This window comes from Pan paniscus, chromosome 3 (assembly GCF_029289425.2).
Source record: "Pan paniscus chromosome 3, NHGRI_mPanPan1-v2.0_pri, whole genome shotgun sequence".
Taxonomy (NCBI): domain Eukaryota; kingdom Metazoa; phylum Chordata; class Mammalia; order Primates; family Hominidae; genus Pan; species Pan paniscus.
The window spans coordinates 37639375-37667210 of NC_073252.2; the positions used below are offsets into that span (position 1 = coordinate 37639375).

At 39.1% G+C, this 27836-nt stretch overlaps 1 protein-coding gene and 1 long non-coding RNA gene across 3 annotated transcripts in view; one reads left to right on the forward strand and one right to left on the reverse strand.

Annotated features, from left to right (window-relative positions):
• The first annotated feature begins 3218 nt into the window (after positions 1 to 3218).
• Positions 3219 to 27836, forward strand: part of C3H4orf19 (chromosome 3 C4orf19 homolog) — a 141829-nt gene continuing 117211 nt past the window's right edge. Inside the window, exon 1 of one of the 2 annotated variants that reach the window (XM_034958435.3) lies at positions 3219 to 3557. The gene's annotated coding sequence lies outside the window, so the exon portion shown is untranslated. Of the gene's footprint in view, positions 3558 to 3584; positions 3762 to 27836 lie in introns of those variants that run through there. The other variant, XM_008957555.4, reaches the window with a different exon arrangement.
• LOC103783953 (uncharacterized) lies at positions 3771 to 26586 on the reverse strand. Its single transcript, XR_609528.3, has 4 exons — positions 26254 to 26586; positions 6356 to 6513; positions 5204 to 5314; positions 3771 to 4818 (listed from the first exon to the last, which is right to left on the reverse strand). It is a non-coding gene; the product is annotated as an uncharacterized LOC103783953 (long non-coding RNA).

The following is a 27836-nucleotide window of genomic DNA, read 5'->3' on the forward strand; positions in this document are numbered from 1 at the left end:
AAAACAATTCCATTACTTACAAAGGGTAATATCTTTAGGTTGAAAAGGCTAAACCCCTCTCCTTTTAGTTCTCAAAGAAAATGTAAGGAAGTTAATAAATATTTGCAAAAAAGCATTTCAAATAAATAGAGTTTGTTTAAATATCTTCTTTCCTAGAGTCAAGAACACAACAGTCAACACTGTATGCTTGCTATGCCCAAGGCATTATGCTAGATCCTGGAATGATTTGAAAAGTCACGCATGACTCCTGCCATCCAGAACCCTACAGTCTAGAAGAGACACAGCTAAACCAGATGAGACTGATTTCAAAGTTAGTAAGAGTGAGAGCCAGGTGCTGAGGATACACTACAGAGGAGCAATTAACGCTACCTGAATATCGAAAAGGTTGGCCCAGAGGAGATAGAGCTGAGGCTAGAAGAATAATTAGGACTTAGCTGTCAATGTCAGAGAGACATTTCAGGTAAAGGAAGCTGCATGAGCAAAAATGGGCATTGAAGCATATTTCAGGTGACTTCAAATGCTGTTGGGATTTTAGACTTTATTCAGTAGTCAATAGTCACTGAAAGCCAGGGGCCCAGCCTAGGTCCTGTTGCTCACTACACAGAAAGCCAATCACTAAGGCAATGCGTATTGTCAGGGAACAAGGCTTTATTATGGGTGATATCAGCCAGAGACAGGAGACAAGACTCAAATCTGAATCTCCCCTGGCTAAAGTTGGGGTTTATATGGGGGGAGAAAACAGGCAGGGCAAGGAAGAGGAGTTGCTCAATAGGCAGCAGGTGTCTAGCATCTCACTGTAACCTCCTATAGGAAAACAGGAATTAGGGAGGGTTAAGGAAGAGGAATTGGTCAACAGGCAGCAGGTGTAAGTTTCTCAAGCTTCAGTGCTATGGGCATTTGGCTTGTTGGAAAATTGCGCTGGTTTCAACAGGGAGCTGGGAAAAAAAGTTTTGGGGAAGGGCAGTTACTTTGTCAGATGGCTTTCAGATGGAAGAGATCAGAAGCTGGGAGACCAGTAAAGACCATGGCCATGATCTCAGTTAGAAAGTGTTAGAACCTGATCTTAGAACCTGCTTAGAGTAGGGGCAATTCAAGATTTATTTCAGGGCTTAATGGATAGAGGTGTTTGATGAAGGGGAGGGAAAACTCAAATAATTCCAGTTCCAATTGGAATTGAGTAGATAGAATTACAAATGTAAAGTGAACAGGGGATGAAAGCGGGGGAAAATCACAAAACAAACTTGGACCTAGAGAGTTTAAAAGTAAGACATCCATCTAGCCCATTAGAAATAGTCTATCTATCCCATGGAGAAAACTCAAATAAAAACCCACTCAGTTCTTTCTTTCTCAGTAAGGAGATTGCAATGGATTGCAAGGAGCCCTTACTGCAATGCCTAATATGGTGTGGGGAGTTTTTTGGGCTATAACATAAACGGATACCATAATGTTTTTAATGTTGTTTGTTTTTTAGAACTCTTTCACAAATTTGGAACCATGTTGATAAATCCACTCAAAAAAATTAGCTTTCCTGTCTTTCATGACTCATTGGCTGGGAACAATTTACATGTCAGTGAAAACATGGGCACACCTAAAAAATGAAGTGAATCATGGTGTTTTCACCGTGGTGTGCATCAAGAAACCATAGGTTTTTCTTCCATATGTTTTACAAGGGCCCCTCAGATCTCAATTTGGCATTCCAAGAGATCTGCAAGAAGTACAGATTACACGTTGTATGGACACATGGAGGGTTCAGTTTCAGTGTATCAACATGACAGATTACATAAAACTGGTAATCTAGGGATACAAATAAAAGCAGCACCTCTAGTTTTATAGAATGCCAGCCCTTATTATTTAATAGATGAGGGGAACTTCGCCAGCTACTTGTGCATATTCAGAGCAACGGTTCGCAAACTGGAGTAGGTACCACTTGCTAAAACACAGATTTCTTCACCCTCCCTCCCCAACTATTTCTGAATCAATATGTCTGGGGTGGGTCCCAAGAATTTGCATTTTTACTACATTCTCTCAGATTATGCCGATGCTATTAGTCTAGGAACTGCACTTTAAAATCTAAGGCAGGCTGGGGCGCGCGGTGGCTCAGCTTGCAATCCCACACTTTGGGAGGCCGAGGCGAGCGGATTGCTTAACCTCAGGAGTTCAAGACCAGCCTGGGCAAGTTAAGGAGAGCCCACCCTCACCCTAGTCTCCACAAAATAATAATAATAATAATAATAATAATAATACAAAAATTAGCCGAGCATGGTAGCATGAGCCTGTAGTCCCAGGCACTACAGAGGCTGAGGTGGGAGGATCCCTTGATCCCCAGAGGAGGAGGTTGCAGTAAGCTGAGATCGCATCACACTCCAGCCTGTGTGCAACAGCCAGACCCTGTCTCAAATAATAATAAATAAATAAATAAAATGAAACCCAATACAAATACCAACTCCTTTTTGGACAGATAACCTACTTGATAAATGTATCAATATCCTGTAGACAATTAAGTGTCGACTATAAGTTGGACATGAGTGCCGTTCATTGTGACAAAGGATGTAAAACCACATATAACTTCCTGCAAAAATCTACCACTTTACAGCGTGCAATCCCAGCACTGCAAAATTAGAAGAATTCAAAAAATGGAGTCTTCGAATTTTCAAAAGCCTGGCAAATATCATGTGAATGGGGCTGGAATCATTAAAGTAGATACATTGAAAACCCAAGGACACTATGTCCATCCTTAGATAATACTCTGTCCAGATGCCTCTCCAATATCCTATTTTATTCTCTTGCTGGATGAGTTGAAAAGAAGAGAGAAGAGAGAAGAGGGTAAGCTAGGTGGCGCAGTTGCTTAACACTTTTTTTTGGCAAGCCCAGCATTCGCTTTGGAGCACAGGTGAAAAGAATGTCCAGTCCTTAAGCAGAGTCAGTTCTCCACCCGCCTTAGGTATATGGATTGTAACAGCTACGAATGTGGAACTCAGTAGATTGGATGCAGTCTTGTGGCCAATGTCCTAAGACCTCAGGAAAAGAAAGGGATGGTGGGGGTGTGGGTGAGGAGGGGACAGGGAACCAGGAGTTCATTGAACTCCCACTGGGGCCTTTAGGGTGCAGGCGAGTGTGTGCAACTTCCCTGGTTTTTATCGTGGTGGTGGCGCCCCCGCTGTTTCTAGGTCCATGTAGCTCATACAGGGCTGGCCATGGAACTCACAGCAGGTCTAGGCGGCGAATGCCAGAAATAAGGAGGAAACTGAAAAATGCCAAGTTCTCGGGGTTTGGGAGTACACAACTATTTGCCAGCGGGTGCATTTGTTTTGTGTATCCCCGTACTCCAGTCCCTTGATCATAGGAAGCTCCCTTCTCTCCAGCGCAACATTGGAGTAAGCACCACGGAGTTTCCCGTGATGGCAGGCGGTTGGCGCGGTCGTTTGTGCTCAGAGGCCAACAAGCGCGTGGATTTTCTGCTTCAGTGCGCCCGGGACTGCCACCCCGGCCCCGGGGATGTCGGACATCGTACTCCAGGGTTTCGAGCCCTAGCCCCGCCACATCCTCGGGGCGTGCAGGTAAAGGGTTACGCGTGTCGGGAAGGCTCACCCGCAGCCCGGGCCACGTGACGCGCGGGCCCAATGACAGCGCTGGGGCGGCCGCTGCGAGCTCGGCGGGCTCAGGGCAGCGCGGAGCCGCTAGCGTTTCCCGGCGCGGCTGCCCGAGGCCGGCGAAGCCATGGGCGCCGGGACCCCGCCGCCGCCGCCGCCGTCTGGCCCCAGGTAGGGACAATCCCCCGCCCCGCGCGCGCAAAGAGGGCTTTAGTCCTGCGGAACTTGGCTTTGGGGCGAGCTTTCCCCCACTTCTCTGCGAGTCGCCTACTTTTAAGTTTAATTTCTTGATTTGCTTTTGCCCTGAAAAAAAAGAAAATTAGAGACGCAATTCAAAGTTTGATGACTTCGGGAAAAGTCACGTAATTCAACAAAGGGGCTCTAAAAGAGGCAAAACTCGGGTGGGGGGAGGCGGACTTTTACAGATTCCCAAAACCAAAGACCAAGGCGTTTGTAAAGCTTGGCGTTTAATTGGTTGTGTGAAACATTTTTGCTTTTAAATCCCTAACTAATGAACTTTCAACGGTGCATGCGAACTTGAAAAAACTGCAAGAGATTTTACCTTAGATCTGTGCCCTCCTCCCCCATTTTAAGTATGTTTTTTAATAAAAAGGAAATGGAATGTGACCTCTGCTGTTTCTTTGAAATGCCCTTGGGTCCCGGTATTTGCCCCCCAGGGGTGCTGGCGGCCTGGGCAGTGGGTAGGGGTGGGGGAAGAGGTCAGGGTGCCAGGAGGCCTCACGTAGTGAAAAGAGGGTGCCAGGTGCAAACAGTTAAATAGTCACAAACTGTTTGCTAAATATTTAATAATTAGGCAAGCATCTCCCAGCTTGGTTACTTAGGTTGCATTGACCTTGGCAGCCCTGATGAGGCGAGATTTTCACAAAGTACTGGTGAAGAATTTTTCCGGTGATAAAAGGCAAGGATCAATGCTTTTTACCCCAGCATGGCAATTGACCTTAAAAACAAAATTAAAACTCCCTGTGATGACTTAGTACATTTTATGTTACTTTCCATGGCAGCATAGATACCTGCCCCATGATGGATATTTGCCCTGTGAATTTAGAGGAAGTTCGTGCTCCAGAGGTGGTTCAAATCATTGAAGAATAGGGCGTTTATTTTCTTCCTGTCACTATTTATGGGAAAGAATTACTGATGGTCCTTCTTGCCCTGGTTTGCGGATGTCCTTGGTGGTTGCAATCAAGCAAGCTCTTATGAGGAATAATATCTGGAGAAAAGAAGAGAAGCATTTGAGAGTTGAATGAGAAAGAAATGGAAAGGGGTTACTGCTTTTAAACATAATAGAGTCTATATTTGCTGCCTACCCCTCCCCCTTCCCCATTTAATCCTTCAGTTGATACTATTTTAGGAAGGATAAGACAGATGTTAAAGATCATAGACCACCTTACTGGTCCCAGCTGTGAAACACTGTCAGGAGGCAGATAATTGAAACAAGGTACATAATTGAAACAATTTGAAGCTCAAAGGTAAAGTTAAGTTCTGGAGTTATTTGTATTTCCCTAAAGTGTGAAGAGTCAGCTAACAGCAAGCTGCCTGGGTCACTGAGCAGAAATGGAACAGATGCTGAGACAGGAAGGGAAGGTGTGGCTTACTTCTCTTCTTGGCCCATTCTGTGTCTATCCTCTGATCCTGTTCCGTGCATTTATTCAGCAAGTATGATCTTGGTCCTCAATGGCTCCGGAGATTTAGATAAATAATGATACCTAAAGAGAAATAGGGCCAATCTTTCCTGTGTTTCAAAGAGCTTTTTGGATATCTGGGATTGAAGACAAAAACTTGCATACCAACTCAACATGTTCCATTATCCTAAACATGGAATGATTCCCTTGACGTCCCACCCAGACCCTCTCTGAGCCGGAAATACAACCTGGCTAAGCTCCGGCCAGAATCCATTTGCAGCCCAAGGGCAGAGCACAGGTAGGGCCGGCCCCTTTCCTCCTAGAACAGCCCGCTCTTGGTGCCCGGAAGCCCATTCACTGTGCTTCTTGGAATAGACACCAGTTTCCAAATAATTGAATACCAGCCTCCCAGTAGCTAGGTTTCCTCTCCCTAGACTGTGTTTCACATTCCCCTAGTTACACAATTTTTCTGATAACCCTGAATCTTGGGATCTTTTACAGTCTTGGTTAAATAGTAACTAGTACCTATGTCCTGCTTTTCTTTCTTGGTCATTAGGCAGATTTTCTTTTTGGTCATTCTTTTTGGTCATTAGATTACATGCTTACAGAGAGACTTTGTAGGTGTGTAGAAAAGAGTTGAGTTAAAGGGGTCATCCTAGGGGAAGCCGACTTGGAGTCTTCACCTATGTGCAGGTCAGATGTAGCCTTTCTCGAGTGCCTGCTCTTAACCATTGAGCCATCCTGCGTCTCTAGTTGTAGCCTTTCTTACTCTGACTGCAATTTAAGAGAATAAACTGAAAATGAAATCGTTCATCTACTTGTACCCTTTTCACCCGAGAATATCATAATCCCACAGAGGTTAGTTAAAATCTTCAGGACTGTAGATTATCAAATAATCCTTTCCTAAAACATACGTAAAACACCAAGCCAATGAATATGTGTCCTGAAACAGAAAATTAAAACTCTGACTCAGTGTTGTCAGGCATTGTAGAAAAGATGTTCCTGAGCTGCAATGAATATTAACAAATGACAAAAGGAATATTGTATCTCAAACTTTATCAGAAGTGCTGAACTCTGTTCTGTTCAGTGTACAAGTGGTTCTACAAAATTTAATAAAACCTTGACCTGGCCTTGGAGACATCATGTGCGTAGACCCAGAGACACCAGATAGTCGATGAGTTTCTGGGGACACAGTCCTTGTCTTCAGAGATCCCAATATCTTGGGAGAAACCACTGAAGGATCTTAAGCACAGCAGATCTCTATTTTAGAGAGTTCATGCAGGCTGCAATGAGAATGAAACAGGAAAGATACAACCAAGACCAAAGGCAGCTGCGGCAAAAATTTAAATTAGAGGAGAGAGAGAAGTGAACTGATTCGAAAGATAGTTAAAGAAGTACTGGTATTTAAGATTTTAACTGTAAGAACCCATTAATTGACTTGAATCTCTGACGTCAATTTACATGTCATTTCAAAATACATGTTCTCCAGGTAGATAAATGTAAGCCACGTTTCATTGCAATGTTCTTCATGTGGATTCTAGTTCCTCTACAGCTCCTCATGGTTTTTAATCACAGAAAAAAGTTTCTGAGAAATAGCCAATTATATTTCACATTTTCAACAACCTAGTGTTTCTTTCTACAGACTTAAATATCTACATCTGAAGGCAAAGCTGAAGTAAACTGTTGCCCTCATATTATATACACATTCTCTGATTTAGCTTAACTCCTTCTGGGAGTAAAAACACCCTGACATTTGATTGTTTAACACTAGTGGAAATGGACAGTAGAACAGCCTTTCTTTTTTATTGTTTTCAGTTGACCACAACATGGCCTGCTATATGTCACAGAGAGGACTGTATTATATTTGTAAGAGTATTAGTGACGTGTGAGAGGCTATACATAATGCCTGTGAACAAACAAAAGTCACCTTGGTTATTGACTCATTGCCACATGCATAGCTTTTTAATACAATGTGTATTTGGATATATTTTAAATTTACTCACTTGATCACTAGTTGTAGAGTAGATGTCTACACACAGGAGTTTTGAAATTTGATTTTGGTGTTGTTTTCCCTCATTTGATAACTGAGTATCATATATCTTGGTTATTAACATGCAATAAATACAAAGATTTGATTCTGTATAGCTGTGAAATAGTATTGCTTTTATTTGGTCAGATTGTCAACAACCTTAGTCCTCCAGAATATGTATTGTAACCTAGAAATGCATAAAAGAAGTCCACCTGCACCTTCAAATTGTTGTTAAGAGTCACATACTTAAGATTCCCACTAGAACTTATTTGGCATTATTTCATTTCTGATTCCTAATGAGCTTGGCTACCTGGGTTCCTGGTCCACAGCAAGATCTACTTTATAGTTTCAATGTACAGCTCTTGTGATAAGTATGAAATGTGGTTACAGCCAAATGCTAGGCAGCAAAGACAATACAGTGAAGGTGGTCTGTGATTAAACCCTAAGTCTACAAGAAAAACATTAAATTGTGTTCAAAACTATCTGTTAGAAAGGAAGAAGTACTGCCTTTTGGTAAAAAGGACCCTTGATCCTTTTTAGAGCTGGAAAAGAACCTTAAAAGTTACTTGGTCTAACCACCTTAATTTACAAATGAGGAAACTGAGTCTCAAAGAGGTTAAATGATTTGTCCAAAGTCATACAGCTGCCCATTGGAAAAACTGCTGGGACTGGAATCTCAGAGTCCCAATTCCTGGTTTAGTCATCTTCCTACTTCTGACTAAAAAGCACAAATGTTAGTACTATGAAAAACTCATTCTATATTAAGTATAATATTGTCCAAAACATAGCCACTGTTTATTGAGAAATTACTTATATATTCAGTATCAGTTATCTATTGCTGTGTAACAAATCACCCCAAACTAATGGCTTAAAATAACCACCATTTATTGAGCTTGTGCTTCTGTAGATAAGCAGTTTGGGTGGGCTTGGGTGGGCAAATTACTGTCTTTTCCAGTTTCCTCCATGCATCTGTGGTCACCAAGGCAGCTCTGCCTCTGAGTATTGGTGGACCATCGGCCATGTCACGTGGGGAGCAGCTGAGCCTCACGTCTTTCATGATTTAGCAGCCTAGCCTGGGTTCATCACATGTTGGCTCAACTTGGTTGCAAGAGAGAATGGAAGCAACGCCCCTTGAGGCCTAAATTCAAGCTGACACAACTCACTTCTACTCCAGTCTATTTCAAAAGCAACTCGAGAAGCCAGCTCAGATTCAAGGGGTGGAGAAATAGACCCCACTTTTTAATGGGAGGAACTGCAACGTTACATTAGAAAATGGCATGGATTCAGGGAGGGATGGAGAATCATGGCCTTTTTCACAATTTATAATATACACCTTGTACCTTATGTAACTTGTCTAACTTAATTCTCACAATAGCACTGAAGGTTAAGGCAAAATTCCTGTTTTACAGGTGAAGAAACTGAGAACCAGACATGTTAGTCTGGATTAGGCAGGACAGATGGTGAGTGATGAATCCAACACTGGGACTTGGGTGTGTCTGACTCCAAAGCCTGTGCTCAGTACCACGACGGAGCTCTGCCTCCCTACATAATGCTGCAGTGAAGGGTGGTGGTATTACTAAGTATTATACGGCTCAGAGTTTTGTGTGAAAAAAAAAAACAAACTTTAGTAAAACTTTTTCATGATTTATATGTTAAGAGAAATATCAAACATGATTATGCCCTCAAAGAACATATGGTCTCATTTATATATGGTTGCAGTGTGCACACATGTTATTTAAGCAATAAAATTCCAAGCAAAGAGAAGTAAGACTGGATAATCAGAGAAGCTTAATAGAGGATGAAGTGATGAGTTCAGGGGAGCCAAGAGAAAGCCCTATTTAGAATAGTATCTGTTAATATCTCAAAAGATCCTCACGTCATTTACATAAAATAAGTAATATTCCCATTATACAAGGGAAGTTATTTGCCCTTAGTCACACAGCTAAAACCTAATCAAGATGACATTTAAACCCATGTCCATGTATCTCAAAAAACTATTCCTTTTCCATTTTTTTCCAATAAGCCAGTAAGCTTTGGTCCTCGAAGTGAGGTCCATGGACCAGCAGCATCATAACCATCTGGGAGCTTGTTGGAAATGCAGAGTCCTGACTTCACCTCCAGTCTGCTGAATCAGAACCTGCATTTTAACAGGATCTCCCAGATGATTGCATAACCACAGTAAATGCAGAGCCCTGCACTAAAGGGAGCTTGGAGAAATGACTTGTATTAAGATAGGTGAAGGAGGGTGGAAGAGCTTTCTTTCTTTTTTTTTTTTTAGCTTGTTTTTTTTTTTTAATTTTATTTTCTTTTAAGTTCCAGGATACATGTGCAGAACGCGCAGGTTTGTTACATAGGTAAACATGTGCCATGGTGGTTTGCTGCATCTGTCAACCCATCACCTAGATATTAAGTCCTGCATGCATTAGCTATTTATCCTGATACTCTCCTCCCCCTGCCCTCCCTGCGGCCCCGGTGTGTGTTGTTCCCCTCCCTGTGTTCATGTGTTCTCATTGTTCAACTCCCACTTATGAGTGAGAACATGTGGTGTTTGGTTTTCTGCTCCCGTGTTAGTTTGCTGAGGATGATGGTTTCCAGCATTATCCATGTCCCTACAGAAGACATGATCATGCTTCTTTTTATGGCTGTATAGTATTCTGTGGTGTATATGTGCCACATTTTCTTTATCCAGACTGTCACTGATGGACATTTGGGTTGATTCCACGTCTTTGCTATTGTGAATAGTGCCGCAATAAATATACATGTGCATGTATCTTTATAATAGAATTATTTATATTCCTTTGGGTATATACCCAATAATGAGATTGCTGGGTTGAATGGTATTTCTGGTTCTAGATCCTTGAGGAATTGCCACACTGTCTTCCACAATGGTGGAACTAATTTACATTCCCACCACCAGTGTTAAAGTGTTCCTATTTCTCCACAGCCTTGCCAGCATCTACTGTTCCTTGACTTTTTAATAATCACCATTCTGACTGGTATGATGTGGAATCTCATTGTGGTTTTGATTTGCATTTGTCTAATGATCAGTGATGAGCTTTTTTTATATGTTTTTTGGTCACATAAATCTCCTCTTTTGAGAAGTGTCTGTTCATGTCCTTTACCCACTTTTTGATGGAGTTGTTTGGTCTTTTTCTTGTAAATTTGTTTAAGTTCCTTATAAATTCTGGAAATTAGACCTTTGTCAGGTGGGTAGATTGCAAAAATTTTCCTCCATTCTATAGGTTGCCTGTTCACTCTGATGATAGTTTCTTTTGCTGTGCAGAAGCTCTTTAGTTTAATTAGATCCCATTTGTCAATTTTGGTTTTTGTTGCAATTATTTTTGACGATTTCATCATAAAATCTTTGCCCATGCCTATGTCCTGAGTGGTATTGCCTAGATTCTCTTCTGGGGTTTTTATGGTTTTGGGTTTTACATTTAAGTCTTTAATCCATCTTGAGTTAATTTTTCTATGTGGTTTAAGGAAGGGGTGCAGTTTCAGTTTTCTGCATATGGCTAGCCAGTTTTCCCAGCACCACATATTAAATAGGGAATTCTTTCCCCATTGCTTGTTTTTGTCAGGTTTGTTGAAGATCAGATGGTTGTAGATGTGTGGTCTTATTTCTGAGGTCTCTATATCTGTGTTGGTACCAGTACCATGCTGTGTTGATTACTGTAGCCTTGTAATATAATTTGAAGTCAGGTAGCGTGATGCCTCCACCTTTGTTCTTCCTGCTGAGGATTGTCTTGGCTGTATGGACTCTCTTTTTGTTCCATATTAATTTTAAATTAGCTTTTTTTCTAATTTTGTGAATAATGTCAATGGTGGTTTGATGGGAATAGCATTGAATCTATAAATTACTTTGGGCAGTATGGCTATTTTCAAGATATTGATCCTTCCTATCCATGAGGATGGAATGTTTTTCTGTTTGTTTGTGTCCTCTCTTATTTCCTTCAGCAGTGGTTTGTAGTTCTTCTTGAAGAGGTCCTTTACATGAGGGTGGAGGAGCTTTCTAGGCAGGGAGAACAGTGAAAGCTTGGACGCTGGGCTGGAATCAATGCCACAGGTATGAAAGCAAGTGGAGGGATTGCTGGACTAGAGTAGGGGTGCGTTTTTGGCAGTAAAAGGAAGTCATGTGAGGCTGATGGAATCGCTGTGGAGCCTGATGAAGTCTGCTTGTTAGAAAGGTTAATCGGGCAGTACTGAGGCTGGCCTGGCAGCAGTGACCCTGGTTGTTGCTTAGGCTTTGCTGTCATTTAGCTGTCCTGTGAAGAGAACTCAGACCAAGGAAAAGATGGAGGAAATAGAGGAGAAGGATGCGATCTGGGAGGCATTTCAAAGCACCTTCCATGGGACTCGATGCCAGATCTTCTAAGGGAATAAAGAGAGAATGTGAACATGATTCTGGACTGTCAAGTTCTGAACTGTGCTTCCCAACCTTCAGGCTGGGATGTTATCTTTGCAATTCTTTGCTACTGTAAAAGAAGGATACTTTTTGGTGATTGTGGTTTTGTTGTTTGTTTAAAGGCAGCTTCCCCCATTCCTTTTCATTATAGCAGTTTTTCAGCTTTTGCTAAGAGGTAATTCAAACATTTAAATTCCAAATCTGTATGTCCATGTAAATAGTGGGGAAATTTTTTTGGCAGGCAATTATTTGTAATGAAATAGTTCTTTATGTAGTTCTGTTTATTAGGCCTTCCCAACTACCCTGTGATATATATGTAGGTAGGATTATGATGATCATTTCATAGTTAAGGACACAGACTTGGAGATGTGATTCAGCCAAAACTTGAACCCAGGCCTGCTGGCTCCAAGCACAATTCACTATCTGTCCAACTAAAGCAATTTGCAGGTTTTCTATTTGGTCTTTGGAGGAGATTATCAAACTGATCAGTCTTTGGTTTACTTTGGTTTGACTTTTTTCATATACACTGTGCCAAATTCAGAACGATGCTTCAAAGTTTATATTGGTGGTTTGAAGTAATTATTTCATGGAAAATTGAAAATGCCTCATTAAAAACTGATTTCCTCCCCTGCCTGATTTTCTTATTTCATTGAATCCATATGTTGATCCCAATGGCAACAAACCACACTTCAAATTTCAAATGATGTGAGCAATTTTGCCGTCCATTCCTTTGTTTCTTTGAATGATGAAAAGATTTTGATTTTTTTTCAACTCAATGTTTAAGCCTATTTCTTAAGCAACTAAGCTGAGGCTTTAAAAATGTCCATAGATGAGGTCAGGAGATCGAGACCATCCTGGCTAACACAGTGAAACCCCATCTCTACTAAAAAAATACAAAAAATTAGCTGGGCTTGGTGGCAGGTGCCTGTAGTCCCAGCTACTCGGGAGGCTGAGGCAGGGGTATGGCATGAACCTGGACTGCACTCCAGCCTAGGCGACAGAGCGAGACTCAGTATCAAAAAAAAAAAAAAAAAAAAAAAAAGTCCGTAGATGACAGAATCATGACCTGGAAGGGGTCTTCAGTGGTCCAAACCCCTCATTTTATGGATAAGAAAACTGAGGCCTAAAGAGAGAATGGGACCTCGTAAAGGATCTCCCATAAGTTGGAGGTTGTTGTAGGGCTGGGACCCATGTCTATAACCTTCCTGTCCTGTGCTTTTTCACTCAACCACTTCAGAGCTGTTCCTTTCCCTGTGGCAGCGTCTCCCAGCCACTGGTGAGCAGTGTAGGGAAGCTGAAAGAGTTCACATTTTAAAGCCGCCATTACCTGGGTTTGAATCCTGGTTTGCTGGCTACCTGGCATGTGACAAACGCCTTTAATGCTATAGTCATTTCCAAAGAGAATCATAAAACAGAGTTAATTGGCTAGACCGTCAAGATTGGAGTTACAATTTATCTGCATTCTCTTTTAAACTTGACAAGACAAGTTTTATGATGCTCACCAGGATTTGGTTTTGGCAAAGGAAGCCAAGTGTTCTAGGGGTGGACATAGTAAAAATGGAAGAGATCCACTGCAGCCCAGGCAGAGGCCCCACCAAGCCTGATCCCCCTGCTGTAAAATGAGTTCAGGCACTACTGTTGATGCCATGCATTCTCTGTTGGAAGATAAAACACAAGTATTTCCTGGTGCTGCAGCACAGGGCTAAATTGTGGCGCTGGGGAGGTGAGCCTGAAAACAAAGGCAGATAGAGAAGTCACAGCTCACTGGTGAGGGAGCTAGAGAGTTGTTTTCTTAATACCCTCTGCCTTTGAATCTGCCTAGATTCAAAGATTTAATGGGGCAAAAGTGTTACTTTTATATAACCAAAAAAAAAAAAAACTAAAATAGCTTTAGAGAATAAAATTACTGAAACTGCAAACCTTGACAGGCAATTGCCCTTTAAGAGTTAACTAGACAAACAAGCAAAACAAGCTAATAAACACAAACTCAAGAATCCACGGCTGGAGCACATCGCAGGTCCCCTAATGGCAGGTATGACTAGGCGAGGCACAAGTACACCCGCGCCCATAAGTCAGAAATTATGAGATTCATCCTCCCAAACACAGATGACAGCATCATATGCACATCTGTTTGCATTAAATCAGTACTCACCTCTGCAGGTGCTTACCCTCTATTCAGTTTAAGTGAGCCCTTTGGAAAGAAACTGGGTTTGGGGGTTGTATTTTCTTCCATCACTAAGCCATTTGTTCCACTGTACTTCTTGTGTAAGTCTCAAAAGAGGAGAAGCTATGGCCCACTTGGAGTCAGGCCTGGCTGCCCCAGAAGAGACGGTAATGAGGGCTGGACTCTCATCGGGTTTGAATTTTGGCTCTGCCATTTGTTGTGGGACCTCAGGAATACTTAAAATTCCTGGATTTCAGTTTCCTCATCTGTAAAACTGGGACGCTAACTACTTCCTCTAATGTGTGTCTACCTAGCACAGCCCGCCCTTAGTAAATGTTTAAATAATCTGAGTCTCAGCCTCTATGGCCTCCCATTTTCTCAAATGTAAAATACATCTGGACTAGAGCAGAATGGGAGGTACAGGATGGAAAGAAAGAATGGGGGAGGGGCTCAAACTACACACACCTTCTCCCAGCTCCCCTCGTCTTGACCTTATATAAAAGCCACACGAAATAGCAGGAAACTTTCAAGCTTAAACTCTTGGGATTTCCCCTGAATTTCTAACTAGAGATGTAAATTTCCAGATTATGAAATTGTCTACTTAAATATCTGTCCAGGGATAGTTTTAAATGTTTCTAAATATACCCCAAGCATGTAAAGAACTCGTTAGGGTAAAACCTATAATTGATTCCATGTTTGTATTAGTGTGAGGCAGAGAGGATGCCAAGGACTGAATTTGAGGAAAGGAAGCAACAGTGGAGTTCACAGAGAAAGCAGAACTTATTTACATGCTGAAATGATCACAGTATAAGTAGGGAGACTAAAGAAAACTGTAAAATATGGAGAAATTAAAGCTCAAGAACGTGACCTTTTCTTGATTCTCAGTTCCATGAAGAGTTTTCAAAATAACAAAGGTGGCATTTATAGCATTTAAAAGAGAGGGCCGTGGCCTCACTTTTCATATTTAGTATATTCTCCATTCTTCATTCTTCATTTTGTGAATTGGAGTTTTGAAAAAATATTACTGTAAAGTGTTCTTATACTGGAGGGCCCATTCCAATTAGTGAACCTAGTGCCACAAAAAGCTTTTTTTTTTTCTATCAATGTGTAGAATAAAACCTAAATACCCTTTTATTGAACAAGCATCTGCGGAGGTCAAGCACTGTGCCAGGTGGTGAGGATACAAAGGTGAACAAAATGGACCTGGACACAATCTTGGTGGGAGACAGGTATTGATGCAATAACCATACTGGTGTGGATGGCTTCCCTGAGGAAGGGATGTCCAGCTGGGATCCACAGGATGAGTGGACTCTTACCCGGCAAAGGGAGCCCCAGAGAGGGGAGGGCGAAGGGCATGCTGATATGGCTTGGGGGGATGGTGTTCTGAGAAATGTCTTGAGCACGAGGAGTACCAAGAGAGGTAGACAGTAGCTTCACCCTGCAGGCCTTGCAGGCCACATGCTAAAAACCAACCTCAGCTAACCTGGTCCTTCATATCTACCAGGTCCCTCTCAGTGGATGTTAAAACCTCCAGAATTTGGAGGTGGGTGAGGATAAAGAAACCATCCTCACAGCCTCAACACTTGGTCTCGGGTTCGATTCACCCTCACAATCCAAGTTTGATTAGTAAGCAGGAATAAAAACAATCATACATCCTGTCCTGTAAGCTTGGTGAAGCCCCTCCTTCTATTCTTTTGGTTTCTCCAACTGTATCTTCATGGAAAGTTCATGAAAGACAAATGTGACACTCTTCTAGAAGAAGAGTTGAGGTCACCTAAGAGCTTAATTTAAGCAGCAAGAATGCTTTGAACCAGCCACTGAATGAGCCATTTCTCAGAAACAAGCACTAGGAACATTAGGAAGGGTAAAAGATACTGGATTGCTGTAATCTACATTGTTGATGCAAGAGTGGGAGTGCCTCTCACTACACTATTTCTAGCCAGTCCACACTCATACAAAACTGATTTCACCAAGGAAAAATAACTTCTAACATCCATTTTGCAAACTCATAAAGTCCTTTGTGTTGAGTGGAAATAATGAGGCTAGCATACCTGTACAAGCCATCTCTGCCTTCTGATTATATTTCATTTCTGAAATATTATATTTATATTTTGAAATATATCTGAAATATTAATGAAATATAATATAAATGAAATATAATATCTGAAATATATTTCATTTCTGAATATATATTCCTGTTGGGGCAACTCATTTAATCTACATCCTAAAGCACAGATTAAAAGCACACATAAATTCCAAACTGTCTACGCTGACATACCATAAATTAGCAAATTGCAGACAATACAACCTTATAGTTGGTGGTCTTTATTTTAAGAACAGTGAGAAGCTATTGAAGGTTTTAAACTGAGGAGTAATAAGATTTGCATCCCTGGCTGCTGTGTAGGAAGAAGGCAAGACTGGGAGAGAAGAGATCAATTAAGGGACTATTGCAGAAGAAGATGTTGATTCTCCTCTTGAATAAAGTAGAGGCAATTATAGAGTGAGAAGTGGATGGGTTCCTAGGATAGTCAATAAGATCACCAGTACCTGGTAATGGATAGGAAATGGGAAGTGAGGGAAGAGGTGTCAAGATTGAATATTAGGACTTGGGTATACAAGTTTTCTTGCAGTATTGTTTGTGATGAAAAAAATCCCTATATCATTAACATATACAATATGTAGGTGGAGCACGCTGGCTTATACCTGTAATCCCAGCACTTGGGAGGCCAAAGTGGGCAGATCACCTGAGTTCAGAAGTTCAAGACCAGCCTGATCAACATGGTGAAACCCCATCTCTACTAAAAATACAAAAATTAGCTAGGCATGGTGGTGGGCACCTGTAATCCCAGCTACTTGGGAGGCTGAGGCAGGAGAATCACTTGAACCCAGGAGGCGGAGGTTGCAGTGAGCCAAGATCACGCCATTGCACTCCAGCCTGGGTGACACAGTGAGACTCCATCTCAAAAAAAGTACAATATGTAGATACAGTGCAGTACTTTGCACTGATTTAAAAATGAGATATATGTGTAATGACATGACAGAAATATTCAGGATATAGTCTTAAGTTTTTAAAAACTTGTTGAAGAAAAATGCACTTAGTGTTTCATTTTAATAAAATAGGAATGATTATAATTAGCTCTTAACAGAAAATAGCTGGAAGAATAAATTTTAAACAAATAACAGTGAAGATTATAGGGGCATTTACAAACTATATTTGACATTTCTGTACTCGAGTTTTTGCAACTCTCATGTTTACTTTTGTAGTCAGGGAAAGCAGACATTGCAGAAGAGCAAACTGCCCTTCTTCTATCATGGAATCTTCTGATCCTCTGTCCTAAAATGATTGCTCCCTCTTCCGAATATCTTCTAGATTGTTAGAGCCAAAAAGGGCTTTAGGGATCATTTAGTTCTACGTCTTCATTTCACACATGAGGAAACTGAGGTCTAGAAGGACTAATGGGGTGGCCAAAGTCACATAACCCTAAATTAAGAGCAAGACCAAGACTAGAACCAAGGGATATACTGGCTTGTGGTCTAGAATTCTTTCTCCTACAAGCAAAGTCTCCTCTAGCACTCACTGTATCTGTGAATAATTTGGCTTTACTTGGAAGGCCTCATAAATAAATATGTCTTTCTCCTCCAGTAAATTTGTGCTTGAACTCAGAGTCAGTGTCCAGTATCACGTTCATGCATTGTGAAGCATGCAGTACAACAATTGACAGGCTTCAGTTAGATTTCAGATCTGAGGCAACACTAAAATTCGGGGAAAAGAAAGACTCCCATTTGTGGTTTGTACTTACACAGCACTCTCAGGAGCTCGCTCATGTTCTCTCTCTGTCTTTCACACATACAGTAGGAATAAGTTAGTTGCCTAATTGGTTATGCTGGGGAAATGGACTTTGGGTTCAGGGCGTGTCAGTAGGTACCTTCCTACTTGCAACAAAATACCAATATCCTAAACTTCCGGAAGGAAATGGCATGGCCGTTCAACTTTAATCTGTTGATAATGTCAGTAATTTCCCACAACTATATTCAACACTTTCTCATCCTACAATTCTCATAGGTCCTTTCACAGAGTGTGTCTCAGGGACTGTTTCATAGCTCACAGTGACACAGCCAACCCTGGCCTGACTATGGACGTGGAGCAGTGTTTCACATTGTCAACCCCTCATGTTGTGGGGTTCAGCCAGATGGAGGCTTTTGAATCACTGTTCAGTGATATAAACCTCCTCCTTTGACCGAAATGAGAAATGATGGCTACTTTGTCCCTTGCCTTGTAGCTCCCCAGGGGCAATTAGGGAGTTGCCCCAGCCTGCAAAGGGCTGTGTTAGGATCTCACCTCTGGTGCCTCGTCCTTTTCTTCTCCTCCCCTGAAGCTAATCATGACACTTTTGTCTCTACTGAGCTCCACTTGGCATCTGGTGTTCATCGTCTAAATGAGCTGCTATCTCTAGGAAACTATTCTGCTCTCTGCCTCCCATTTTGCAAATTTGGTGTGTTTGTTTCCAGTGTTTTATTAATTTATTTCAACTGAACATTTTCCATATCCTAAACATTGCCATTATTTACGTTACCATCTGCTTGATGTTTTAGACTCTGTATACCCACACACACACATATGTTTGTGTAAGATTCAGTTCTAAAGTCTTTCAAACCAGTTTTCTTTTCCAATAGTTAATTCTGTGCGGGTTCACAATGCCTTAAATATTTAAGTATCCATGTAATGCATTTATATTTTTTATCTTAAAATTCGGAAAAAACGTTAAGCCTCATAACTGTGATATTCCTTTAAATTGTATTAAACTAGGATTTTGATATACAGTCATGTACCTCATAACAACGTTTGGGTCATATACCTCTTATACAATGTTGGTCCCTTAAGATTATAATACCGTATTTTTACTGTACATTTACTATGTTTAGATATGTTTACAATTGCCTACAGTATTCAGTAGTATAGTCACATGCGGTACAGATTTGTAGCCTAGGAGCAGCAGGTTGTACCATCTAGCCTAGCTGTGTAGTAGGCTCTACCATCTAGGTTTGTATAAGTACACTCTGATGTTTGCACAAAAACAAAATCACCTAGCGACACATTTCTTGGAACATATTCCCATTATTAAGCGATGAATGACTAAGTGATATAGGGAGAAATTTAAAGCACTAATTATTTTCTCCTCAGTCAGCTGTAAGTCTGCCTTTCAGTAAGCTTACATTGTTCTTTTCGCAAATGCAGAAATTTATTTCTCAATAAGCTTCTTGAATACCAACTTCACATAGAGACTGTGTAGTAGTCAAGGATAGAAAGCGTGGAAGAGCAGCCAGTAGACCCTCATTGCAAGTAGAACAGGGAGGAATGTGACTGAACCACACCCCAGTGGATCTTAGAATCAGAAAATTACAAGACGACACGTAGAAAATTCCAAGATGACAAGACTGTTGTGCCCTGGAGGGTTATTAAAAGAGTTGGTATTATCTCTATATAACCCAGACCTGGACTGTATATGTGCACCCTCAGAAGTACCTGGAAAATTTTATGTTTCTCATTTCGTTCAGCTATGCCCAGACCAAGCAATAATCTATCGGACTTATATTATTCTTGGTATGACATATAGTTACTGAATTTTCTAGTGAAATGCAAAATATGTTGGATGGACAACAGGATGAGCTATTTGAGTCAGTCTGCTCTGAAACTCAAAGGTTGATGTTCTCCATAACTTGACCCTTCCATATCTGCACACAGACCCATTATCTGCTTTGCCACAAGAACGCTGATCATATTCTCTTCCAAATGGGTAAGGCAAAGCATTTTTATGCCAATACTATGACACTTTGGGAGATACAGTTTGTATGCATAAACATTGGGACATTTTGATATTCACTGATTCAGTGATAAATTATTATTCACTCAACAAATATGTATTGAACATCTCCCAAATTAAAACTGCCATGAAAGAGTTAGAACGTAGCATCTGTAGATATAATTAAGAGCTACTACCAGGGAACTTGTTTATGTTTCTTAATATCTACAACCAACAAATTAGTACTTTCTAGCCATTTGTTTTTTGATTCATAAAGTTTTGAGAGTAAAGAAATGTAAGAAAAAAATCAATTACCTCACAATCAACTGAGACTGTTTTCCTGCTAGAAATTCCCAGTTGGGACTGATTAAGAAATGTGTGTTTCTGATAAAGGTACAGGTGGAGCCAAAGGATAAGAGGGTGCTGTGTCTTTAAATTTAAAGATATTTTATAATTGTCCTTGAAGTTTCTATTTTCATTTGTTTGCTTTGGGTGGGACATGGAAAAATATTTGCCTACTGTATGGTACTAATCTTCATGCATGTGTTTGCAAATTACCTTCCCTGTGAAAAGGGTGTAGGCATTTCATTGGTGATGGCTTTTCTTATTAAATACTTGCAAATGCATGAATTTTCTGCACCAAAAGTTGGTGAGTTCATTTTATATCTGAAAGTCGGGTTTAAGAGAAGATGTCTCAGAAGCTTCAAAAGTGTGAAACTTTAGGAATTAAACATTGGGTTCTCTAGTTATAAATTATCATAAGAGCTACCTTAGTTATATGCTTAATATTTTCATTGTAAGCCAGTTATTTTCAAAGTTTGGTGAACCCTAATATTTATTCTAAATTACATTGTTTGAAGAATCTTATTTTGCTTACCTACGAAGTTTTTTTTGAGATGTAGAAAAGATCTTTAAATTATTTTGAGTGGCTATGTGTGGTTTTCTTCCATAAATTAAAACTTCGATAGTTCAGAAATTATTATTCACTCAACAAATATGTATTGAACATCTCCCATATACTAGGAAGAAAGTATGTCAGCCTTCCTGAAAGCCCACAGCATATTTTTCACAGAGAACTTTAATTTGCAAATAAAATTATTGAATTCTATACTCCCACACCATGTACCTGATGTTTCTAAAAGAAAAACATTAACTAAATTTTGCAGTTTATTTGAGCAAAGAACCATTCATGAATTGGGTAGCACTCAGAACCAAAAGAGATTCCAAGTTCTGCTCCACAGTGAGCAGTGAGCTTACATTGGCTAAACTTGGAAGTAAAATACAGAAATAACTTGATTGGTTATGGCTAGGTATTTGCCATAGTTGAGTATGGTCTGGTCAGTTGGCTGCATCTGATTGGCTGAAACCCAGCTATTTGTTACAAAAAATATTCTCCTAAGTTAAGTTTTCATTTGTTTATATACTAAATTAGCTTACAGTTTGTTATACAGGAATTCAAAGCACAGAGACAGCTCAGTCTTTTGACCCCCTGCTTATTTTGCTTTAACAGTATGTAAATGTATTCTAGAATGAATATAATTTCATATATAAACGTAATTTTATTGAGCACTAACTACAAGCTAAGCATTATACTCTGGGATGGTCAGGATACAGAAGTGAACAGAATCCCTATAATATCTACTGGAAAAGAGGAACATTAAATAACCCTTAAATAAAAATAGAATTTAAATTGTGGAACAACAAAGGAAAGATCAAAGAGGTATATAATATCCTTAAATGGGATCCTGTTTAAATGATTTAAATGGGAGAGGGGAGGGAAGGGAGAAGGCAAGGAAGGCTTTTCAGAGAAAGTGAAGTGCTAAAAGTAGAAGAATGAAGAAAAGTTGGCCAGGGGAAAAGGTGGAGAAAATTGGCTATATACAATTTTAAAAAATAAAGGGAGACTTCATTCTGGGGGCAAGAAACCTGGTTTCTAGCTTAAGAGATGCTAGCAACTGCCCTTGAGCCTGTCTTAACCTCTGGCCTCATTTTCTTTAAGTGAGAAATCTGAGTTGGATAGAAGGATCTAGGATTTCTTCTCTTATTTGATCTGTGATTAATATGTATGGCTACCTTATGGGGAAGCTCTCCAGTGGCTCCGTCTGGGCTGGTTCCTGGAGCTATCATCATCTTAGTCCACATTCTTTCAGTTCTTGGAAATGGGGAAGCTGCATACTGCGTGTGCCCCTGGAAGGCATTGGCTAGGACTTGCGACAGTCATGCAGTTAGGCTTGAGCGACTTCAGCCTCCTGCCCCACCCATGTCCACAAATTTATCTACATCTGCATCAGTCCTTTCCTCATTCTCTTCATTCTCAGAGGATAAGGTGTTCCTTTTCCTGTTCAAGGCCAACTTTTTCATGTGGACTTAACTTTTATGTTCCATCCTCTGGGATATTGCTTCACCAATTAATTCTGTCTTTGTCCTGAATCTATCAACTCTAACCAAATAAAAGTGGGGGTAAGGGGTGTTGAAAAAATTTATTTCTTACAAGATAAATATGTCTTCCTTTGAGCCTTTTGGCTACTGCCCCATCTCTGTTTCCCTTATTTAAAAATAAAATAATATAAAATAAAATGTCCTAAAGAGTTCTTGAGTAATTGCTGCCTTTAACTGCAATTCCCATTCCAGTTCACTCAACATATTGCTATTTGGTTTTAGTCCACATCGTGACATGAAAACATCACTGATCAATTCTAATGGTCATATTTCACCCCTTTAATTTAAAAACCTCCTTGCTACATTTCAAGCTATTGATCTTGAGGATATCTTCCTTTTTGAAATTCTCCCTTTCCTTTGATGCTTTTATGCTATTACATTTCTTATTCCTGATTCTTCTCCTACTTCTATGACCAGTCCCTATTTTTCTATCATCTATTATCAAGTTTGACCCTGAGGTTTTCATGATGCAGAATCCAGTTGTATGTTCTATACTATGTATGAGTTATGTCTGCAAGGAAGAGTGTGCAAAGAATTCTGAGTAGGATTAAATGGTAGCCATATTCATTGATTCAGGTCAACTGGCAAGGTAATCTGTGGAAGGTTACAGAATCAAAGATGACTTGAGAATTAGATAACAAGTAGTTTAAATCTTGGGGACTTAGATGAGAAGACTGAACCCTTCGTAAAGTATAGAGTCTCCGTTAAAGCAAGTATACATAGGGAAAATTAGATCCTAAATCCCAGGCTAACTTGCTAGTGAAAATGCACTAAGAAGGTAACCCCAAATTTGGGGGGAAAGCAAAATTATTTCCTTATAATATAGTGTTCTAACCATGGGAAAACTTAAAATTTAAGTGTAAATATGATGGACTAAATAAAATCAAAATATTTATACTTTTAGATAAGTTTGGGGAAAAGTCTTTAATATTTTAGATATTCATTATGTTTAAGATAATGTGTTAATATGATTAGCCTTGTGATTTCTAATCTAAAATATGTCATTGGATGATTGATTTAGACTTTGTATTTTTAAGTTAAAAATGTTAAGATAATTTTGCTGTATTTAATGCTATATTGAAATGTTTAATATCTACTACTTTAACCAAGTTAAAAGATCACTCTTCAGAAGATTGACAGAGTTTAGAGAATGTTAAATAGAATATAAGATTTATAGTTGATCTCAATTCAAGAAAAATACATTTTTGGATCTGTTATTTTAATATTAATTTTAAAAACCGAAGTACCTGCAGATAATGTTTTTGAGGGTTGTAGGGGACACCCAGAAAATCTCCTTACTATCTCCCATTCCCAAGCAGTAGTGTGTCCCTGGTCTTTCTTCTCACCCCACAGTTCTTCCCAGTCTTCTAGGCTCCCTGACCAACCTCTGGCAGTGTCAGAATATATGCACCACTCATAGCTCAAACATACATGATACCCAAATGCCTTTCTCCAGCCCTGCCCCCCTACACAGCTACAGATCCATTAAAAACTACTTCCTGTAGGGCATATCTGCTTGCATATCCCCAGACCCCATCCAACTCAACTCACCTGAAATGCAGTCTATCGGTGCTCCACCTTCAAGCCCACTGATGTGCTCTCCTTTCTGCTATTATCTCAGCTGATGACATCATCAAATGCTCTTTCCTTTCTAGGGCAAAGACTGGCTTGGACATTGCTATGGTTTGAATGTGTCCCCCAAATTTCATGTGTTTGAAATTTAATCCTCAATGCAACAGTTTTGAGAGGTGGGATCCTAAAGAGGTGATTAGGTCACAAGTGCCCTGCCATCATGAATGGATTAATGCCATTACCTTGGGAGTGGGTTCCTGATAAAAGGAAGAGTTCTGGCCCTCTTCCCTTCTTTCTTTCTCACGGGTTTCTCTCTTGCCTTTCTACCTTCTGCCATGGGATGTTGCAGCAGGAAGGACCTCATATAAAATAAAAGTCCCCCTGACCTCGAACTTCCCAACCCTCAGGACTGTAATAAATCTCTGTTATTTATAAATTACTCAGTCTCAGGTATTTTGCTATAGCAGCACAAAGCAGGCTAAGACACTTGTCAACGTTGCCTCTCTTTGACCCCCTCAGTGCCTACTACCTGGCAACTGTAGCTACTCAAAAACTCAGTTGATAAATATGAAGCCCAAATAAAAGAGGGAATGACACGAATACCTGCTTTAGGATGAGTGGAAAGGGAAGACTCCATTATCATTTTGGTACTAGCTAATGGTTTCTTTGTCAAAAGGGTAGGAATAGCTAACATTCATTGAGCACCTACTATGTACTAGGTACTTTAGGTGATTTGTGCACATTAACTGAAAGGGTTGGGCTCAGAGAAGTTAAGTCATTCAGGATGCTGAAGCTAGTAAGTGACAGAGATGGTACTTAGCGAAGGTCTGTGTAACTCCAGAACCTCTTCAGTGTTCCCACCTCTCCTCAGAATAGCTATTTTCACATTAAATTAGATTTCCTCTGACTGATGTTTTTATGCAGTGGTATTACTGATATAATTATGAAGATCAAGTGGCATGTATGCAAAAACTCAGAATTTAGGGTGTTTATAAAAAATTATATTTTTTTCATTTCCTTATAAAAGACTTCACATTTTCAGTCAAAATACCAGGGCTTAATCATTTCAAAGATGAATACTGTCAGTTATGGAAGGTACATCAGCAGAATCAGCTCTGCTAACTTTCTTGCTTGACCTACTGATGGTTTAGGAAAAAGCCTTCTCGAGTTTTCCAGATACTGTTAGACCAAGAAGGATGCATTTTAATCAAACTGAACACAAAAGGTTGGGTTTGGAGGAAATGCAACCACAAGAGTGCCTTTTAAGAAATAAAATTGAGAAATCATCCTTCTAACATTTCCTCCTTCCCTCCCCTTTATACAGTTCATAGAAACAATGCTCCTTTTTTTTCCTGTGGAGCACTTCAACCCCAGCACAAAATTAATAAGAGTGGTAAAACTGGAACTGCTATCTTAGCTACATCCACCCCACCCCATCACCGTGAAGAATAAACCCTTTAAATACAGGCTGCCGGGTACAAGCTAAAGATTGAGATAATGATCCTTTGCTTCAAAATAAACATTTTTTTAAAATGAGTATTCTAGTCTATATATCTCATTTATGAATTAACTCTGTCACACTTAAAACTACCCTGTTTCTTTTAAGATTTGTAATGTTACAGGAAATTTTGTCTAGTTTCTCTTCAGGAAATTATAAAATTATACCACTTTTAGCAACATTTATGAATTAGTTATTTAGAATATCAGTCCTCTTGAGCTATTTTGTTTAATTAGGTCACATATACAAATTTGAAAATTGGAAATATCCTAGATAAAGATGTAAGAATTATATATGCAGTATTACAGGATAGATTTCTAGAAAGGGGTTCTAGTGAGCAGTAGCTTTTGACTAATAATGTTTAACTAGGGCATAAGGAATTTGAATTCCCAGAACTGCTTTTTACTGTGGCCAAAATTCAAAATAATTTTTATTTTTGTGAAATAATTTTTCTTCAACTACAAGGAAGAGAAAGGAAAAAAACTAAAATATGTATTTTATTTTAAAATACATTATTTAAAATAATTATTTTATTTTACAATACATTATTTTAAAATATATTATTTAAAATAATTATTATTTTAAAATATATTATTTAAAATAATTATTATTTTAAAATATATTATTTAAAATAATTATTATTTTAAAATATATTATTTAAAATAATTATTATTTTAAAATATATTATTTAAAATAATTATTATTTTAAAATATATTATTTAAAATAATTATTATTTTAAAATATATTATTTAAAATAATAATTATTTTAAAATATATTATTTAAAATTATTATTTTAAAATATATTATTTAAAATAATAATTATTTTAAAATATATTATTTAAAATAATTATTATTTTATTTTAAAATGCATTATTTTAATCACAAAAACTAAAATAATGTATCTGGCTCTATTTTGATTTTGCTAAAATCACAAAAACTAAAATAATGTATCTAGCTGTATTAGGATAATATGATCAATCATTCAAGAGAAACTGGTCTCGTTCTTGCAAGTGTAAGGACCAAAAGGTAAATATATTTAGCACATGGTTTGGTTCTATTTATCATCACTAATGTTCTCATTTTCCAAATGGTAGGATAAAAATGATAACTTACCCAAAGCAGTGAAGCAGATGTGGGACTGTTTAATCTCAGCTCTTCCTTTAAATTGCTCTATAGTCACAGAAATCACTTCTCTGTTCTTTAGTCTATTAACAGATAACATCTTGCCTATTGCTGTAATCCAAAGCCATATCCCTTCAGCATCTTCATAATCATTACTAGATGCTTTAAATCCACATATTTCAAATACCTTCATTCTCCCATCTTATCTGCTCATGTTTATGCAGGCACCTAGTAGCTGTTGAAACAGGATAACACTGTGGCTAAAAGCATGTGCTTTTAGAACCCCTGCGTTCAAATCCCAGCCCTACAACTTCTTAACCTCTGTGAGCCTCCATTTCTTTGTCTGTAAAACAGGAATAATCATTGTGCTAAAACATAGATGGGATCGTTGTTGGTTTAGAAGCTAGGAATCAAATCAGTATATACATGTGAAGAAATTTTGTATGTTAACCTCTATGAGTTCTGTATTAAAAATAATTTTTAATAAAACATGTTAAAAATAATGAATTTTTGAAAATTACCTTGCCTACAGCAGGTACCACAGCAGGTGTACCACTTCATGACGGCCACCCACTGGTATAGCTGTAATCAGACAGATGGACAATAACAAGTGCTGGCAAGGAAGTGGAGAAAATGCAACCTTAATACACTGCTAGTGGGAATGTAATATGGTGCATCCATGTTGGGAAACAGTCTTGCAATTCCTTAAAAGTTTAAACACAGAATTACAGTATTCATCAATTCTCCTAGGTAAATATCCAAGGAAAAAAACATACGTTTATGTCACAGAAAGACTTGTACACAAATGTTTACAGCAGCATTATTCATAATATCCCAAAAGTAGAAACAACCTAAAGTTCACTGACTGATGAGTAGATAATAATACGTGATACATCCATAGAGTAGACTATTGTTCAGCCGTAAAAAGGAACAGAGTACTGATAACATGCTACAACATGAATGAACCTTGGAAACATCATTCTAAGGGAAAGAAACCAGACACAAAAGGCTGCATATTGTATGATTCCATTTATATGCAAGGTCAAGATTAGTCATACAGAGACGGAAAGTAGATTGGTGATTGCCTAAGGCTGGGGAGAGCAAGGAGATTGGGCAAGATGGCTAAAGTTGATGGCTATGGGATATCTTTTGGCAGTGATAAAAATGTGCTAAAATTTATTGTGGTAACGGTGGCACAACTCTGAATATGCAAAAAAAATTGAAATACTTTATTTAAATGGGTGAATTATAAGGCATATGAATTGTATCTCAATATAGCTGTTAAAAATAATAAGTGGCAGACTTCTAAGGAATTTCGGTAACCTTCTAAACTTAAAAGTTTTTAGACAAGAGATCAATAGACATCTGTTAATTACCCCATCACAGATATGCCAACCAATCCCTAGGCTTTGACTTCCCAGTAGCTTTTGTTTGGGAATTTACCTTGCCTACAGTAGCAGTCTTCCTGTGGGTAAAAACAAGAAACTTCAACCCTGGTCTTTGTTTAATAGTTAGGTTTTTTTCTAATTCTAAAATATGTACAGATTGGGAAAAACCCAGAAAAAATATGAGTT